The sequence below is a fragment of the Balaenoptera physalus genome (genome assembly GCF_965194825.1).
Source record: "Balaenoptera physalus genome assembly, chromosome: 8".
Taxonomy (NCBI): Eukaryota; Metazoa; Chordata; class Mammalia; order Artiodactyla; family Balaenopteridae; genus Balaenoptera; species Balaenoptera physalus.
In genome coordinates this window covers 67,871,038-67,888,440 of record NC_138887.1, presented here as the reverse complement: position 1 = coordinate 67,888,440, position 17,403 = coordinate 67,871,038, and the positions used below count along the sequence as shown (strand labels likewise).

General features: G+C 39.2%; 1 pseudogene across 1 annotated transcript; it reads left to right on the top strand.

Annotated features, from left to right (window-relative positions):
- Positions 1-101: 101 nt before the first annotated feature.
- Positions 102-17,388, top strand: LOC309665560 (S100P-binding protein-like; annotated as a pseudogene). The gene is made up of 3 exons (XR_014268470.1): positions 102-238; positions 5,062-11,879; positions 11,965-17,388. The product of XR_014268470.1 is annotated as a S100P-binding protein-like (transcript).
- Positions 17,389-17,403: the final 15 nt, after the last annotated feature.

Sequence of the window (17,403 nt, the reverse complement as noted above, 5' to 3'; positions counted from 1 at the left end):
CGGCTGAGGTGATCTCGGCTTATACCGCGTCAGCGGGGCGGGTGGATGGAGCGCCGCCCCCTGCCTGGGCGCGCGAACGCACGGCGTCTGAACCTGTTTGAGGGCCGCGTCTTGGCCATTCGGAGAGACAGTTACAAATATTCGCGAAAAGGGAGATTGCGAAAGACGCCGTCTACCCACAGAAGGTTGGGACGCCGAGGTCAGTCCCATCTCACCCCACGTAAAACCAGTCTGACAGGTATTGAAGTGCGGACATAAAGGTGACAAGTCTTGGTTGTTGGGTGTTCTGCCTTCTCCAGAAACAGGTCTTACAAGCTAAATTTGTATGTTATAGGCCGTCGTGACCTACTGGAGGCAACATTTCCCAAGAACGCCCCTTGTTCTGACCGTTTAGGACCAGAAAGATTTTGAAGTGGGAGTTCAGTCCTCCTGCTACAGTCAACCTGATCTCATCCACTCCGGTGGTTTCAAAGAAGCGTGTATATGAAATGACTGACAAATCGAACCCTCCTGTTAGCTGACTGTCACGAGCCCCTAACCAGATTCATTTCTTTATTCAATCGACCTTAAGAGCTGGGTACTGTGCTAGGCATTGAGGATACAGAAGGGAATGAGTACTGCGAGGCCCTCGGGGAAGGAGCAGTTAATAGCCAATTGCCTGTTCTGACACCTCTGCCTAGAGAGCGGATGCTCATCTCATAGTTAATGCAAAACTAAACTCATAAGTCTACGCCCACCTCGCTGCCAACCTTCTCCTCCTGTAATGCCTCTGTAGGAAGGGCACCGCTGTCCACCAAACTGCCCTTCTCCGCTGTGCCTCACATCGAATCAGACACCGAGTCCTGTAATTCCACCACCTGCCTTAGGTCAGGCCCTCATCACTGCTTGTCTGCACTACTGCAGTAGTATGCTACCTGGTCTCTGCTTCCGTGCTTGCCTTTGATCTGTCCTCCACACGGCTGCCATTTCTTCTATCACTAAAGCTGTGTTGCAGTCGTCTCCAGTCGGTTTCCTCTATTACAAGATGAACTTGAGAATAGGGATTGTGTCTTTTAATCGTTTTTATATTCTGCATTTATTCTAATACATAGCAGTTCACAAAGTGTGGTTCATGGCCTTCTGGGGGTCCCCAGGACTCCAGGGGGTGTATGCAAAATCAAAGCTCTTTATAATAGTACCATTATTTGCTTTTTTACTGCTGGAATTTGCAGTGATGGTGTCAAATCAATAGTAAATAAAACTTCTGGGGCCTTAGCACAAATCAATGGCAAGTGGCACCAAACTCTAGTAGTCATTATTCTGCACGGCCATGCACTTGCAGTAGAAAAAAATTGCTTCGCTTAAGAAGGTCCTTGATGAAATTGTAAGCATTAATTTTTTTAAAGGTCAGCCATTGAGTACATGTATTTTAACTAGCTGCTTTTTTCACAGAATGACATTTTTGCTTGAAAGAACAAGTGACAAACTTTGATCCTTCAGATTTGTGTATTTGACAGATGCTTTCTTTGAAAATGAAGTCAGCCTCTCCTTTAAAAGAAAACCACTGGCAGTATTTGTTGTCAATGATAAAATTAAAGCTTTCAAATAAAAATTAAGAATTTTAGAAAACATATCTACCACTATGAACTTGACAACTTACCAATTCTTGAGACTTTTCTACAGAGAAAATTTAGTAACAAGTGGAGTTTGTATAATAAAAAATGTCAACATATTGAATCTTTGCATAATTAAGAGCCAGTATTTTCAGAGGTACAATGCGTGATGTTACAAGATCATGCGTGAGTGAAACATCCATTCAAAGTACAACTTAGACCAATAGATTTGTATATAACAGAATACAAAAAGTTCACTGATACAGTTTCAGACTTTACATGCAACTAACTTTTAAGATACTACCACTTGTGAAGAATAGCTATAATTATCTGAAAAAGTTACCAAAATATTCCTCCCTTTTCCCTCTCTACATCTGTGTGAAGCCAGGTTATTTTTTTTTTTTTTTTAGAATTTTGGTAGGAACTTTATAAATTTATTTATTTATTTATTTATTTTTGCTGTGTTGGGTCTTCGTTTCTGTGCGAGGGCTTTCTCTAGTTGTGGCAAGCAGAGGCCACTCTTCATCGCGGTGCACGGGCCTCTCACTGTCGCGGCCTCTGTTGTTGTGGAGCACAGGCTCCAGACGCGCAGGCTCCGTAGTTGTGGCTCACGGGCCCAGTTGCTCCGCGGCATGTGGGATCTTCCCAGACCAGGGCTCGAACCTGTGTCCCCTGCATTGGCAGGCAGATTCTCAACCACTGCGCCACCAGGGAAGCCCAAGCCAGGTTATTTTAATGTACTTCAATCAAAACAATATAGTTAGCACAGTAGATTGAGAGCACATGAGAATTCAGCTGTCTTCCATTAAGCCAGGCATTAAACAGATTTGCAAAAATCTAAAACAATGCCACCTCTCTCACTTTTTTGTTTTTGAAAATATGTGTTCATAAAAATGCATTAACATGGGATTGTTATTTTTAATAAATTAATAAACATTTTCATTTCTCCACTTTAATTTTTATTACTATAAATATTTATAGATATAACCCACTTTTTAAAAAGTTCTTTAGAGTTCTTAATTTTTAAGTTTGTGAAAGAGTCCTGAGACCAAGAAGTTTGAAAACTGCTGACCTAGCGTGTGATATGTGGGGTTTTCAATTTTTGTTCTCTGTGGAACCAGTTGCATACCACCAGTACTACCCTCCTGTGAAATCATTTAAAATCAAAACCTGTTATGCATTAAAACTTCAAGGTAGTTCCATTGTATAACCATAGTTTTTGTTATTCTATTTATTTATTTTGTTGTTGTTTTTTTTTATTTTTTTTTATAAAGGAATTTTTTTTTAATAGTAATCTTTTTTTTTTATTTATTTATTTATTTATTTATTTATTTTTATATTTTTTTTATTTTTGGCTGTGTTGGGTCTTCGTTTCTGTGTGAGGGCTTCCTCTAGTTGTGGCGAGCGGGGGCCACTCTTCATCGCGGTGCGCGGGCCTCTTCACTATCGCGGCCTCTCTTGTTGCGGAGCACAGGCTCCAGACGCGCAGGCTCAGCAATTGTGGCTCACGGGCCCAGCCGCTCCGCGGCACGCGGGATCCTCCCAGACCAGGGCTCGAACCCGTGCTCCCTGCATTAGCAGGCAGATTCCCAACCACTGCGCCACCAGGGAAGCCCTGTTGTTGTTATTTTAATATGAGTTTTCCAAGGTGATGTTTCAGAAGCACATCATAAAATGAAAAGGGTGCTTGTTGCTTCACCGTGGATTCAACCCTACTATTATCTTACTAGTTGAGTACGGTAATTCACCTTTTTCATATGCTGCGCATACTTCTCATCAGACCACTCTTTTAGTATTATTGAAATTAAACTTGGTTCCTTATTGTGATCTAAGAATGGACTGAAATGCTGGGTGATTGATAAACAAAGCATCTGTGATCAAAGTCAGAGTTTCTTTGTTTAAATATTTTTAATGTTTATTTAAACAATAAGATGCTTGGCTGAAAATAAGCTAGGATCATTTCTTAAAAGTTTTCTTCCCTTTTTGTAATCTTCCTCTTATATATTTGGGAGGGGGAGGAGGATTATATTAAGTTGACTCCTGAATCAGTATAGATTGCAGCCATTTTTCCAAAGAGCTCTTCCCCTCTTTGCTCGGCCTTGAGCCTCTGCTCACTTTCCCGTAATTCCTTAGTAAGATGATGCTCTCTGACAGAAAGGGGGTTCCCCTTAAAATACCCAAAACCACACTATCGACATATGACCTTACCTTTAGAACTTTGTTGAAGGATTATAGGTAACAAAATAAATTTTACTACCCAAGAGAAAAACTAAAACCAGATGCTTAAATATGACTATTTCCAGAGTCAAAGGAAAAGAACAAAACAAACATTTCATGGGGACTGGGGGTTCCCTTCGTGGACACAGAACAGTATCTGGTTGTATTTAAATTTACTGCTCTGTTACTACTCTGTGAAGGAGCTTTCTTTAATCCCTACTGTAAAAAAAAAAATCTCCATTTGGGAGGACTCTAACCCATACCCACAGAGATTTGTTCTACCCTAGGAATCACAGCCCAGCTCACATGCAAACTCCATCCCCGCTGCAGAGGATGGAGGACACAACTTACAAGAGACAGGACACAGTTCTCCAATACATTTCCCTAAGTCTGAGTTTTTCAGTAAGAGGCAGTTAAGCAAAACCATCCCATTTCGCGCCTCGAGTCTAGGACCGTCAAGTCTCCACATCAGTGAGAAATGAAATGTACACCTTCATTCCTCCTGTAGTTTTCTGGTAACTTACTGGACCAAACACACACACACACACACACACACACACAAACACACACTCTGCAAGGACAAACATTTCTCAACTCTGGGACAATGGAAGAGAAACATTTTCCTAAATGATATTTCTTAAACATTTCTAGCTAAATTTACACAGATTTCCCTGCCCTTAGCAGAGATGGCCACTATACATGATTACACAGAGAGAAGTCGTTTCCCATTGTTCACACCAGCATTATTCGCCATAACTAAAACATGGAAACATCTCAAATGTCTGTCAATGGATTAATGGATAAGCAAAATGTGGCATATAGATACAATGGAATATTTTTCAGCTTAAAAAGGAAGGAAATTCTGCCCTTTCCTCGCCTGCCACTAAGGTGTTCGGTCCTGAGAAAGCTAAGTCTGTGCTGGGGTGAGGCCCTCACTTCACTGGCCTAGCACCACGCCCAGAGTGCCCTCATTCTTGGCATGCCCAGCAAAATGCGTAGGAGCATGAGAGACCAATGGAGGAATGTCTCCCAACAATGCCCGCCCTTCTTTATATAGCTTCTGTTATGGAATGAATGTTTATGTGCCCCCAAAATCCTTATGTTGTAGCCCCAACCCCCCATTGTGACTGTATTTGGAGGTGAGGCCTGTGAGGAGGTAATAATAGTTAAATAAGATCATAAGGGTGGGGCCCTAATCCTTATAAAAGAAGATGAAGTTATGTCATCTTCTTGCTCTCTCCATTATGTGCAGACACGATGGAAGGCAGCTGTCTGCAAGCTAGGAGGGGAGCTCTCACCAGGAACCAGATCAGCCAGCATCTTGATCTTGGACTTCCCGGCCTCCAGAACTGTGAGAAATAAATTTCTACTGTTACACCCAATCTGTGGTATTTTGTTATGGCAGCCCATGCTGACTGATCTACATCTTATCAGGATAGTTGTTTCAGCACAATTCTCACCTACCCCAGGCAGCCTGTCCTGGCATTATGATTTAGGTATTCCTGCTCTGTGTTCTCATAGTGCTTTCTTTTTATCTCTGTTCTAACACATGTCACATTCTAGGTATTCATTCATTCATTCATTCACTTGAATATAAAAAATATATATTTATTGAGCTCTTACCATATGCCAAAGCACTCATGTTGGTACTGGGTACAAAGTTGCAAATAAAAAGTCTTTCTTCTCATGGAGCTAATAAACACATAAACTTAAGTTTAAGATAAGCAGGGCAGTTTGATTAAGAAAAACTCGGGAGAAAGGAGCTACTTTTAATTTGTGGATCAGGGAAGGCTTCGTTAAGGAGGTAACATTTGAGCTGAGACCTGGATACTGAGAAGGATAAATCCATGAGAGAATCAAAAGGAAGAGTGTTCTAGGCAGAAGGAACAGCAAGTGCAAAGACCATGGGTTAGGAATGGGCAAATTAGCTGGTTCAAGAAACAGAATAGATAGCAAATGTGACTGGGCATGGTAGGTGAAGGAGAGAAAGGTCAGCACCATAGCCACAGAACCAGATATAGAGCTTTTTGCTATGGTGCGTGTGACTTAATTTAAGTTAAAAATTTTTCAATATAGCAGTGTGATATTATGTGTTAGTATATGTGTGGGCAATTGCCCCAATATGGAATATAACTCTCAGGATGGTCAGCTAGAATTTGAATCAGGAAGGTCATATCAGAGGCAACTACTAAAAGCTAGATACCAGGCTTTGCAAATTTGCATAGTGAATGTTAGAAATGTGTTTTCATTGGTAAAATTATAATATGTAAATATAGAATAAAATGCTAGTTGTTAGAAATGGGTTTTTAATTGAAGAAATTAGTGACATTTTATATATATATTGTACTGGCTAAAATATTTCAGAGATACTCCTGAATATACAAATTTTATCCAAAAATCCAATTTAAAAAATAAACAAAGACTCAAATAGACACTTCTTCAAAGAAGATATACAAATAACCAATAAGCATATGAAAAAAATGCTCAACATCGCTAATCATTGGGTAAATGCAAATCAAGATCACAATGATATACCACTTCATATCGGTTAGAATGGCTATTATCAAAAATACAGAAAATAACAAGTCTTACCAGGATAAGTGCACTCTTGTGCCCTTTTGGTGGGAATATAAAATGGTGCAGCCATTTTGGAAAACAGTATGGTGATTTCTCAAAAAATTAAACATAGAATTACCGTATGATCCAACAATTTCACTTCTGGATATATATCCAAAAGAACTGAAAGTTGGGACTTGAACAGACTTTTGACCACCCATGTTTATAGCAGCATTATTCACAAAAACCAAAAAGTGGAAGCAACTCAAGTGTCCATTGACAGATAAATGGATAAACAAACTACGGTGTATATATACACAATGGAATATTATTCAAGCTTAAAAATGAATGAAATTCTGACACACGCTACAACATAGATGAACCTTGAAGACGTTATGCTTAATGAAATAAGCCTGACATAAAAAGACAAATATTGTGTGATTCCACTTCTATGAGATACCTAGAGACAGAAAGTAGTATGTGGTTACAAAGGTTGAGGAGAAGGGCAAAGGGAGAGTTATGGTTTAATGGGTTTGGGGTTTCAATTTGGGATGATGAAAAGTTATTGAGGTAAATGGTGGTGATTGTTGCACAACAGTGTGAATGTACTTAACACCACTTAAAAATGGTCACGATGGCAAATTTTATGAGTGCTTTACTACAATTAAAAAAAAAATTCCATCCAGCCCCATAGCCTGTTCTGTTAAGGATGACTCTCCAGGCTCAATCCCTAAATTGTCATTTGTCCAGCTAAGGATTTGGAAGATTCTGGTTGCCTAAAATAGACTATAAGATTAACTGGATCTTGCCTCTAGTATATTGTCACATTTGCCTCCAGTGTATCTTTCCTGAAAGGTGTGGTTAGAATACTAAAAAATGACAGAGCTGGGACTTCATTGCACTTACAGAACATATTACATAACTTTGTGTGTGTGTGTGTGTGTGTAAGAATTGTCCAAGCAAGTGCTTCATTGATAGAGTGAGGTTGTGGGGGAATGTAACTAAACCTCACTCAACTGAAACTATTGATGGCTACCCCTGTCTACCAAAAGCAAAACAAAACAAAAAACAACCAAAAAATTAATATTCCTGACAATATTGGTACACTGAGCAAGATTATGTTCAGATAAATTTCAAAAGAAGTGAGAACTCTAATTTCTGTAAGAAGCCAAACTTTGAAATGTGGAAAATAACACATGCATGCTAGCTAGTATGCTTTTGGGTATGTGTTCTATAAAGCAGGGGTCCCCTACCCCCGAGCCGAGGACCGGTAGCCAAGCCGAGGACTGGGCCGAGGACATGTTAGGAACTGGGCCGCACAGCAGGAGATGAGTGGCAGGAGAGCAAGTGAAGTTTCATCTGCCGCTCTCCATTGCTCCCCATCGCTCCCATTACCACCTGAACCATCCCCCTGCCTCCGTCCGTGGAAAAGTTGTCTTCCACAAAACAAGTCCCTGGTGCCAAAAAGGTTGGGGACCACTGCTATAAAGGATGGGGGATAGTTAGAAACAAACTCATGTACCTAACTGTCGAAAAGCTGTAGTAACTGGTGGTGAAAGCATTGTGCCAGCCTGACTTTGAGGAGGCTTAATCACCTCTTCTGTGTTTAGGTTGAGGTTAAAGATTTAGTGAAGGAAGAAAGAATGTTGCCGTAGTTGAGGCTAGAATGCATAGCATAAGTGGAAAGAGAATAATATGGAGAAGTGAAAGTAGCCACATTCATCCACAAGCAGAGCCATTGCCTAGGGATATGACAAGATTATTTTCTGAGAGACTATCAGCAAGAACACAAAAATTAATAGAGTAAGAATTCGACAGAGGGCACAAAGTTGCAAAGTGAGGACATTAAGGTTTACACAAGGCTCCAGTTACAAACTATAAAAAAATAATTTGCTCAAGACAAGGAAAAGTAGGATGGAGTTTAGTTACCCAGAAGAGACCTAAAGGAGGAGACATTGTTCTGTTAATAGGGTATATTTAGGACCTTAAGCAGCCACCACCATATGGGAGACTGAGAAGAAACTTAAAAGAAACTAAGGTCCTCAAAACGAAGGAAGAAAACTTCAGCTAAGTCATCCTGCTTTTTGGTTCCTGCAGGAAACGCTGGCCCAAAGCCAATATTACTATAATTTTTTAAGCAAAGAGATTGAAAAGCATTCCAGGAATGATATACATAGAAACTAGGAGTTCTGCTTCTATTTAGGATGAAGAAAACCACATAAGAACATTGCCCCCTTCTTAAATCCAAACTCAAGGGGAAAAAAAATTTCGAAAATCATACCATTAGAGAGCCGTGGTTGCAAGGTAACCAAGCAGACTGAATTTAAGTATTGACAAACTCCTCTGAGGAGAGATGTGACTCTTGAACCATTTCAGTTTTGGGAGAGCCAAGAAAAATTAAGTGGTCACCATAGAAGCATGTAAGAGTAATGTGCTAACGTTATTAAAATGAATTTCTTAGTGCCAAGCTATTTTTGGTCAAATATAACAGAAAATTCATCAAGAGAAAATCTGGATTAAAATAAATATTAAAGGGAATTCTTTAGGCAGGAGGAAAATGATTTGAGACGGAAGGATAGAAATGCAGGAAGGAATGAAGAACACTGGGAGAAATAATTGTATATATGTGCATATATATAGACTTTAAAAGCAACAGTTTTAAAGTTAGCCAATTTAAATATAGAATTAAATGCATGATAACACAACAAGTGAAGAGGGGAGAACACGCTTTAAGGAGTTTTAGCTCTTGCATATTTGCTATATGTATATTGTGATTCTAATGTAATCTCTAAAAGAATAGCAATAAAATTAATAGAAAAAAGAATAAAAATGATTGGTAAAATTAAGGCAGATCAAGAGAATAAACACAAAACAGATGAGACAAATAGAAAACATATAGCAAGATGGTAGATATAAAACTAAATATATTGAGTGAAGTCAGTGAAAATGGCAGTCAAAAGTTCCTAAAATTCTCCCCTCAAAAATAACAAGAAAACAGACCCCAAAAATGTCAGAATCAATTTTTTCAGAACTCTGAAAATTAACAAAAGCCTGTCAGCAATCCATGGAGCATTTATTTATTTATTATTTAAGTTTATTTATTTATTTTTTGGCAGCATTGGCTCTTCGTTGCTGTGCGTGGGCTTTCTCTAGTTGTGTTGAGCAGGGGCTACTCTTTGTTGCGGTGCATGGGCTTCTCATTGCAGTGGCTTCTCTTGTTGTGGAGCACAGGCTCTAGGCGCACAGGCTTCAGTAATTGTGGCACATGGGCTCAGTAGTTGTGGCTTGCAGGCTCTAGAGTGCAGGCTCAGTAGTTGTGGCGCACGGGCTTAGTCGCTTCGCGGCATGTAGGATCTTCCCGGACCAGGGCTTGAACCCGTGTCCCCTGCATTGGCAGGTGGATTCTTAAACACTGCACCACCAGGGAAGCCCAGCAGGTGGATTCTTAACCACTGCGCCACCAGGGAAGTCCCATGGAGGATTTATTAAAGAAAAGCAGCTGTAGGGACTTCCTACAACTAAAGAGCCCGCCCAGCGCAACCAAATAAATAATTTTTTTTTTTAAAAGGAAAAGCAGCTGTATCTTGATAAGAACAGCAAGCTTAGTGGTGTTTTAACTTACTCTGCTCCCCATCCTCCCTCTGCAGTAACTTTGAAAACTAACCACATGCATTTATGGTGAAACCCAGCTACCTTAACAGTCACTGGAGGGAGCAAAAGGATTTACATTGGTGAAAACCCTATTAATATAGACTTACATAGGTATAAATCTTCATGATCTTGGATTAGAAAATGGTTTCTTATATGTAACACCTAAAGCACAAGCAATAGAAAAGTAGATAAATAGGACTTAATCAAAATTTAAAACTTTTATACTTCAAAGGACACTATCAAGAAAATGAAAAAACAACCCACAGAATGCGAGAAAATTTTTGTAAATCATACATCTGATAAGGGACTTGTATCTAGACTACAAAACGAGCTATTACAACTCAATAAATAAAGACAAATATAACCCAATTTAAAAATAGGCAAAGAATCTGAATAGATAATTCTCCAAAGAAGATATACTAATGGCCAATAAGCACATTAAAAGATGCTCAACAGCATTAGCCATGAGGCAACTGCAAATCAAAATCACAATGAGAGGATAAAATGACGCAGGGGGTGGAGTGAGGTGCAGTCGTTTGCCTAGGCTTTGGCCCGACTTCTGGAGATGAAATGATGTGATTCCTGGGATTTGCTTCAAAATAATCTGACCTATTGGAACATTCTATGAGAGAAGTTCAGAAGAGCCAGCTCTGTGCCTGTGGATGTCATGTGGCATAGGAATTGATGCTTTCAGTGGTTATGAAGAATAGTGGTCCTTTGTGTTCACAGTAAAGTTTGCAAGTAATGATGTTTTTCTTCCAGTGAGCATTTGGGATCCCATGCCCCCTGCAGTGGAAGTGTGGAATCCTAACCACTGGACTGCCTGGGAACTCCCAGGACTAGACCTTTTGGAAGGAGTTGGAGAGTAGGGGTAGTGGCTCAGAAAGAGCTTCTCTTTCAGAAATGTGGCTGCTAAGCCCGTGCCTGTGATACTTGTGCTTGACAACCACAAACTTCGAAGGTGGGAGTCAATCATTTTGACAAGTCTCCTGAAAGGAACAGCTAGCAGGAGCTGAACCCTTTTTCCATTTGGTCTCGTGGCAAAGGCAGAGATCACACCAGCAGCTCCACACAGTATGATGTGCTCACTAGTGCCCTCTGAACAGTCTTCTGGTACCTCTCTTGCCTAAAGACAATGCCCCATTTTCTTGGGATTCCTTGGATGAGGATGGATTGGATGACTCCTTGCTGGAGCTGTCTGATGGAAAAGATGACGGCCATTTCAGTTTCATGGAGGAAGAGATTCAGGAGCTCTTGAAGGATGATGACCTATCAAATGAGCACTTTTCTTGGGGAGGAGGCTTGCCTAACGATGACAGCAGGAATGTTGAGAAGGGAGGGAAAGGGAGTCAAATTCCCCTTGATACTCCCTAAGAGAAAAATTCATTGTACAGCTTGGGACCAGAAGCTGAGACCTCTGGCCTCTTCAAACTACCTCAACTAAATACATCAGTTGGTCATGGACCAACTCCTACTAAACCGTTGAACAGACGCTTTGCACTAGAAAAGTATAAAAGTTACAGTTGCACCATTTGATCCAACAGTTTGTGATGTTGCACTTGATAAGGACAAGACTGATACATCTGAAGTTACTGAAAAACTCTCCTCCCTTGGAGAAGAGATGAGAGAAGATGGTCTTAGCCTAAATGAGAGCACAATTTTCACAGAATCTGAAGGGATCATCCCCAGTAACTCTGTCTATGATGGGCCCCCACTCCCTTCTTCAAACAGTAACTTTCAACAAACTGTCTCTGATAAAAATATGTCTAACAGTAAGAAACCTACACCTGTAACCTCTCAGATATTGAACCATTCAGAGACTCCTTCTAATATGGGGTCATCCTGGAGAAATGGATCACATAAATCAAGTTTTTTTTTTTAACATTTATTGGAGTATAATTGCTTTACAATGGTGTGTTAGTTTTTGCTTTATAACAAAGTGAATCAGTTATACATATGTTCCCATATCTCTTCCCTACAAATCAAGTTTTGAAATGAGGTTTCCAGTTGTTTCCAGTTCATCAAACAAAGATGTTCTTGACAAGGATTCTGGGAAGCTGAAGGTCCATGAAAAAAGACTAGGCAAAGTCATTCCTGTTCTGCAAACCAAAGCAAGGACTAATATTCTGACATTTTCACCATCAGATCTAGAAAAGCAGAAGCAAAGTTATCTCAGGAATGTCACTGCTCATATAGAAGACCCAGTGGACTGTAGCCAAGGTACCTTGGGGGAGCTGTGTGCCTTGATGGGTCAAGTTTATCACATGCAGAACCCAAAATGGTAGCATCCTTCGGACCTCACCAGGTGAAACTACACCCGGTTCCGACAGAAATCTCTGCAAAGATACAGTCTGACTCAGTGGGTTGACGGGAACATGCGAAGCCACCATCAGTTCCAGCGTCTACCAGATTTCCTGTACGGTCCATTTGTCTCCTCCCATCAGCAATGAAGGTCCCTATCCAAGGTCCTGTCCAGAGCAGCATCTCATCTTCTGCTGTTTTGTGCTTTGTAGATTTTAAAATTTATTTTTCACAACATTTTTATTTAAAGAACTTGTCACCTTTTGGAAATGCCCATTGCTGACTTGAAATTTTTTGTATAAGGTCCTTCCTGTTTGTGTGTGTCTATGCATTTAAGCAGTGTTGAGTTGATATAGTTTTAATTTTTTAATTTAAATTGAAGGTGGCTGCCGCCTGAAAGCCAGCATTAAGTCAAAACACCTAGGCTCAAGCAAAACACCCACCTCTGTGCAGAGGTGAAGTCTTCTTCTGGTGCCCAAAAGAAATCATCTTTTAATCTCCCATGAGGAAGAGATTCTTTATCAGGCTGCAAGCCAGTGTTAATTATTGCTGGTGACTTATAAATGGATACAAGTCACTTAGCAACCCCTCTTACTTTTTTTATTTGAATCTCCGAATACCTGTCAGTATTTTAAAAGTTGGTAATCAGGACATCTGAAGTAGTTGAAAGGACAAATTAAAAGTGTAAATCTTCTCTTCTTTTTGTACCTACTAGCTGCCTTTATTTTTTGGCTTTTTTTTTTCATTCTTCATTAAATTTATTTTGCACAATAGTGTTTACAAATCTTGTACATCTTAACTCTAATAGAAGAATAGCAATAACAACCCCTGTTGACTAACAACCCCTGTTGATGACTAACAACCCCTGTTGATTTGCAGTCTTGTGACTGTTTGCCTTCTCTGCCTTTCTTCAAGGATTTTCCTTCTTTTTTCCCCAGTGACCTTAGGGCTCTACCAGCATATTTCTGTATCCTGTTAGACATAGATATGTGTCTTAGGAAAAGCCTTACTGCACTCTTTATTGAAGAACCACCCACCCAGAGTCTTGACTCTAGGACAGGCTAGAAAGCAGTGCTATTGAGAGGTGTCAGTTGGTCTTCAGTTTCATCTGCTGAACCCCAACTTCAAGTATGAGTTGACGTATTAGTCAGTGAGCTTCCATCCTGTGGGAGAGACTTTGGAGAAGCTGTCTTTTGTCTCCATTATTAGTTAATAAGAGGTGCCTTTTGATCCAGGATGTTACCATCTCCTTACTTGGTCAAATCTCTGATGTACAGTTTTACAAAACTACTAAAGTGGATCTAAAATAGTTTTGATTAAGCCTGTGCTCAAAGCATTACCTGATCTTAAGGGTAATGCTATGTGCAACTATCTTAATGGATGTCTTAGTAGTTTGTTATTCTCTTTACAGACAGCTCTAGACATCTCTTGGGAGATTTTGCAGTCTGGCATTTGTGCTGCTGTTCACTGTCTGTGAAGGTTGTACCTAGTTGCTATAGCACAGCCTGTGATACTGGTCTCACTGCCTCTGTCTGGTTTTGTTCTTCCATCAGCCCCATCTTTGTATGCCAGTAACCCATCTTAAACATCCTACCCTGCTTTAGAAACTGACTTGGGAGAAACTTAGTCATAGTTACCAGTAAAGTTAGATGGATGTCCCTAAGTGTTAACTATTTCTATCCAGTCAAGGATTCTCTTTTCCTTCAACATTTGGTTTAGAGTCTGGGGCCAAAATGCAAAGGGGAAGTTCTGTTCAAAGGCAAGAGTCAAAATCTGTTATTTCAGTTGGCATTGCCTATATCAGTCACTTCTCCAGGTTTCCGTAAATTAGCTTGATGGAGTGGGACAGACAAACATCCACCTTTGGAACTATAGCATAGTTAGAGTTCATTGTTGCTGGAATAACTAGCATTGCAGTTGTCTTGTTCCCCACAGATAACCAAGGAGTAAAGGGACAGCCTTTTGCTTAGGCAAAATTCTAAGACTCATGTTCCTGCCTCCCTGGTACAGGAGGGTTTAAGACGGATGTGTAATGGGAGCATCGCCTTTTCCAAATCAAATGAGTGACGGGTTAACGAGAAAATGTGACAATCACATTTCGTCTTTGCTCAAATAATTCTGTTTTTCCAAAGCTTTAGCAGCTTACTTAAATCTGTTGGACTGGGGAAGGAGAGAACTGTTCCCTAGTGGTTAACATGGTATTCTTTAAGAAGAAAAACAAAGCCAAAGAAAACTCATTATTAGGCATGTTTGCCTTAAAGATGGTAGTGGGTAGAATCTGGAGTTTTAATCTGTTTTTAAAAGCTACATATCTCATATTTGGTGTTGGCCTCTAAGTCTAATTTTCATGTAGAATTCTTGCCATGTTGTTTTATTTGCGTAAGCATTGTGTGCATTTAACTGCCTACCTAGCCTTACTCATCTGTGATGACCTTCTCACCACGAGGGTCTTGACAATACAGAGTATGAATGTGCTGTTTACATAGTTTACTTGTAGGTAAAGAGCCTGAAATAACCTGTAGTTTTGCATCTAATGCAGACCCCAATTTACTTTGGTTGTTGTCAGGATCAATTATGAAACTGAAGTTTGGTGCCTCCTCTTTATCATGTTTTCCCCCTTGTAGCAGTTGTATTTAATGTCATTAAAAAGAAATAAAAGTTCTTGTCAGTGAAAAAAAAAATCACGATGAGATACCATGTCATGGGATGTGTATAGTAAAAAACAAAATTTTAATGAAAATAACAAGTATTGGAGAGGATGTGGAGAGATTGAAACCCTCATATATTGCTGATGGGAATAGAAATTGGTTCTGCCACTGTGGAAAACCATTTGATGGTTCCTCAAGAAGTTAAACATAGAGTTATCATATGACCCAGGAATTCCACTTCTAGTTACACACCCAAAATAAGTTTTTAAAAATGTTTAAACAAAAACTTGTAAATGAATGTTCATAGCAACTAAAAGGTGGAAACAACCCAAATTTCCATCAACTGATGGATAAACAGAATGGGTATAACTATACAGTAGAACATTATTCAGCCATAAAATGGAATAAAATATTGATGCATGCTCCAACAAGAGGTCATATATTATATGATTCCATTTATATGAAACATCTAGAGTAGGCAAATCCATAGAGACAGAAAGCAGATTATTAGTAGCCAGGGGCCGGGGGGAAGGGAAAATGGAGAGTGACTGTTAATGGGCCTGGGGTTTCTTTCTGAAGTGATGAAAATATTCTGGAATTAGATGGTGGTGAAAGGTGCACAACTCGACTAATTATACACTTTAAAAGGATGACTGTTAAAAATAAAAGATGACTGTTACGGCATGTGAATATATCTTAAAAACCCACCCCAAAATATCAGTAATTAAATGGAAATAGATACTCAAATCAAAAAGCTAAAATTGTCCGACCAATTAAAAAACAAAATGTAACTATACAAGAAATTTTTTATGGGAAATCTTTCAGATCTAGACATCAGTTTCCAAGATATTGATATAATATCAAGTTCATCAAAAATAGGAGAGGAGGAAGTCCAATTGCAAAGTGGCAGATTCTGTCATGTACCAACATGAACACAGTTAACTACAGTATTTAATATGGCTGCTATATTAGAGATTTAAATTTCACCTGTCATAGCTTTAATACATTTGGTCTTTGAGTCATGTTTTGCTCTAGTATATGCTTAATTATTTCAAATTGCTTTTATTCTTTCATTACTAATGTTATGAATATTATTGTATAATATATGTATAGCATGATAATTAAAGAAATAAGTTCTCATAACCATTATTTTCTAGATATTTTTGTTCCAAGATTTGATTCTCAGGGAGAGGGGAGAGGATATGATCTGGGCTAAGTCTTAGGGAAGATGCATGGAAATTAGCCAGGAGAGGTAGGTATTCAGAGAAAAGGAGAACATGTTCCATGCAGAAAGAAGAGTAATGCAAAGGAGAGAGTGAGAGTTCATAGCATATTTTAGGAGTTTCGAAAAGCTTGGCTTGACTGGAGAATAACAGGGAAAGAATGGAGTGATCTAGGCTATAAAAGAAATAATTTTAAATTTTGATCAGGAGGTTGATATGGTTAGATCTGTGTTTTTAAAAGATAAACCTGGCAGCAAAATACAGTATGGTCTGGGTGAGTCTATAGGATAGGACATCTGTTTAAAAGGCTGTTGTAGCAATATGGCAAGAGACGATAAGAACTGGGCACAATGAAAGTGCTTTCGTTGTTCTGATGTTATCCAGCTTTCTCTCTCTCCCTCTCTCTCTCTTTCTCTCTCTCTCTCTCTTTCTCTCTTCAGACCAAAGTTTCCCCTAGAAAATTTTCTGGTCTTTATATCTGTATCTCTGAACGAAGGGTAGAGAACCTGGTTTATATCACTTAGTTATTCTAGGTCTTAATTTTCTTATTGTAAAATGATAGTTTCCAAGATCCTTCCCATTTCAATGTTCTATGGAAGTACCTTGCCACCAGCTGAGAACATTAACCATCACACCAGCCACGTGTGAAACTAATGATACTTCTGGATTCTTCACTTTCCACTCACTTAAACTAGTGTATTGGGTTTCCAAGTGATTTAAGAATATTCTAGACACAGTGCAGTTTTTGTTAACTTTATAAGATAACTTTCTACTTAAAAGATACAGAAACTTTGTGATGTGAGACCAAATTAAACAAAGGACTTAATCTTGCAGGTTGGATTTAAGCACCATATATTTTATTGTCTTTGTTGTTGTTTTGGAAGTGCAACATGAAATATTGGTTCACAAGTATAATGCCTATGTCTCCAATCATCTATTTTTAAACTTTTTCCAGTAGGGATAAGAGTGCCTAAGGATTTATATTAGCTTAAGAACAGCTTCTTTATATCTGTATCTCTGAAGGAAGGGTAGAGAGGCAACAGAATAAATACATAAAATGGTGTCTGTAATATTTTATTATGATGACACTAGAGTGGTAGCCATAAATTGTCATCATCTCTTAGGAATACATGAAAAGAAACATGACATGCAATTCTCTTGTATCCAGTTTCAATTATATAAGTGCATCATAAGTTCTCAGTTCTTATTCTGGAT